The following is a 3,309-nucleotide window of genomic DNA, read 5'->3' as shown; positions in this document are numbered from 1 at the left end:
TAGAGACTTATTTATTTTCCATTTGTGTGCCCTTGTTTCTTCATTGTCCTTTTGTTGATTTCCAGTCTTGTGGCACAATGTTTGGAAAGAGATGTCTGTATAATCTCGATGTTCTTGAATTTGCTCAGGTTCAACTTGTGTCCTAACACATATTCTAGTTTCAAGTATGTACAATATGGTCTTGAAAATAATGTGATTACTATAATTTTTTTTGCAGTTGGGTGGAAAGCTCAAGTCATCCAATTGTGGTATCTGTAATCTCCTTGTTGAGTTTCTTTCCCTGTGATCTGTCTTTTTCAGAGAGTCCTGCATTAAAGTCACCTCCTATAATTTTTGAGCTTGTGATTCCTTTTTTTCATTTTTTGGAGTGTTTGCTTTACGAATTTCATGGGTCTCTCATTGGGCATGTATATATTTATTATGCTCACATGTTCTTGGTCTTTGATTCCCTTGAGCATTGTAGAGTGTCCCTCTTCATTTCTTTTTATGGTTTGTACCTTGAAATCAATTTTGTCAGAGATTAAGATTGCTACTCCTGCCTTTTTTACATTGCCTTTTGTTTGGCATATTTTTCTCTCACCTTTAATCCTTAACTTGATTTTGTCTGCAAGCTTGAGATGTGTCTCCTGTAGACACCAAATCAATGGGTTATGTTTTCTGAACCAGTCACCCTGTGCCTTTTAATGCCTGAGTTTAGTCCATTGATATTCAGTGTTATTACATCCATCTGTGGATTCTGTGATGTTATGCTGTACCATTTTTGTAAGGGGTTTTCATACCTACCTATCTTATCAGTTTGTGGTGTGTGTGTGTGTGTGTGTGTGTGTGTGTCTCATTATTGCTTCTTTTCACTACTGAGCTAATTCTGTCTTAGGGGCTGTTTTCTCTTTATTGCCCTCCGGGTGGAGTTGTTCAATGTGATGGTCTCTTATTTGCCCTCTGTGAGTGTTCATCTTCTGCCCATACTGGTTCATCAGGGATCTTTCATAGGGCTGGGTTTATTTTTATGTATTCTTTGAGTTTTTCCTTGTCTGGGAAGACCCTTACATCTCCAACTATCTTAATAGATAATTTGACCAGGTATAATATTCTTGGGTCTACATTATTTTACTTCAATTTTTGGAATATGTTACTCCATTTCCTCCTCTTCTTCATTGTGTTCACTGATAGGTCTGAACATATTCTCATTTCGGTACATTTATAAGTGACTGTTTTACCCTACCTGCTCTTATGATTTTCTCCTTTTCCTCATAGTTGGATAATTAAACTATTATGTGTCCTGGTGACTTTTTATTGAGATTCATACTGGATTGTGTTCTTTCAGCCTCCTGAATGGTTGCCTGATTTTCATTTATTAAGCTGGGAAAGTTTTCTTCTAAGAATTCCCTCACTATTTTCACTTTTGACTTCTCTGTTGTGTCTTGTTCTGATAGTCCAATTATTCTAATATTATTCCTCTTCATATCATCAGACATGGCTCTCAGGTTTTCTTCAGCTTCTCTGATTGTCTTATTTGACTGCTTTTCCCATTTGTTGAAGTCTGCCTAGTTATCCTCTAGGTCACTGTTGCGATTGTCTGCCTCCTCAATCTGTTGGCAATGTCAGTAAATTTGCTACTGGATTTTGTTATTTCATCCCTTAAGTCTTATATTTCCTTTTGGTGTGTTGCCTTTATCTCTTCTATCATTTTGTCCCTTTTCTGTATTGCTTATCTCATATTCTCTCATACTCCAAACAGTATTCTCAAAATTTCTTTCTGAGGCAGGTCAGTGTCTGCTTCTTTTATGCACATTTTTAGGTCCATGACTTCTTCTAGCATTGTCTTCTGTTTTTCAGACTGTTGGGTCTGCTTGCTGTTTATGTATTTTTTTAGAAACCCGGTGACACCTTTAAGAGTTGAAGAGCTCTTGCGGTCTTGTAAGAGTGCTTCTATGAACTACCTATGAACTAGTTGCACTGGGGGGTCCAGCTACCACTGTATCTTCCTGTGATTTCACTCTTACTTTGACTGTCCAATATTCTCTACATCAAGGCCATGTTTTACAATTACTATTCTTTCCAATAATTACTAATGCATTTTGATTGCATGTTTGATCAATTTCAGGATGGAGAGTTCGTAGAATCTTTTCAATTTCTCCACTACTAGCTTCATTGGTTGGGTAAAATTGATTAATAGTTATATTAACTCTTCTTTCATGTAGACATCTAAATATCATGTTAAGTTAGGCAATATCCTTCTTTTCCTGGTGTGTATGGCCAATTAATGGAAGAAAGAGAAGTCTTTCTACTCCCCCAAATAATTACAGTCTCAGAAACTCATAGGACAGTTCTACCATGCCCAAAATGTTATCTATGAGTTGACACTGATTTGATGCCAGTGGGTTTCTTTTGATTCCAGTTACATGTTCTAATATAGTAGACCTAAAGGTGTCTTCAAGGAAACAAAGCGTATGACTTTCTTCTGTAGACATTTTTAGTATAAGTTCACATCCTCAACTAAGGTCAGTACTTGACACATCTTAATCCTGTAAGACAGAATTCCCTCCAAAAGAGGATCATAATCACAGGTATGTTGTTAGGTACAATCCAATAAGTTCATATCCAATGCAACTTATGCACACAGCAGAACCAAACACTACTTGGTCCTGCAGCCTCCTCACAATTTATTATTATGTCTAAGCCCATTGTTGCAGCCACTGTGTCAATCCGTTTTGTGAAGGTCTTCCTCTATTTTTTCCCCTTCTACTTTACCAAGCAAGATGTCCAATCCCAGGGACTACTGTCTCCTGATTACCTATATGTCTAACATTTCTGAAATGATGTCTCCTAATCCTTGTTTCTAAGGATTATTTTTTGCTGTTTATTCAATCTACATTTTTTTCTCTTCATGTGACAGTCCACATTACTTTCAATATTTTAACCAGTACCATGATTAAAATGCACCAATTCTTCATTGGGCTTCCTTATTCAATTTCCAACTTTCACATGTATATGATGCAATGGAGAATACCGTGGCTTGGGACAGGTGAACCTTAGACCTCCTGGCAACATCCTTACTGTTTAATACTCTGAAGAGGTCTTGTGTAGCATATTCACTTTGTTCAATACATCTTTTTTATCTCATGACTGCTGCTTCCATGATAAATGATTGTGGATCTAATTAAGAAAAATCCTTGACAGCTTAAACCTCTTCTCTATTTATCACGGTGTTACCTATTCATCCAGTTGTGAAGGTTTTGGTCTTAATTACATTGAGCTGTAATCTATCCTGAGACTACATTTCTCGATCTCCTTCAGCCAGTGCTTCAA

Source organism: Tenrec ecaudatus, chromosome 2, assembly GCF_050624435.1.
Source record: "Tenrec ecaudatus isolate mTenEca1 chromosome 2, mTenEca1.hap1, whole genome shotgun sequence".
Classification (NCBI taxonomy): domain Eukaryota; kingdom Metazoa; phylum Chordata; class Mammalia; order Afrosoricida; family Tenrecidae; genus Tenrec; species Tenrec ecaudatus.
The sequence above is the reverse complement of the archived record's forward strand: the minus strand, read 5'-3'. Positions refer to the sequence as shown.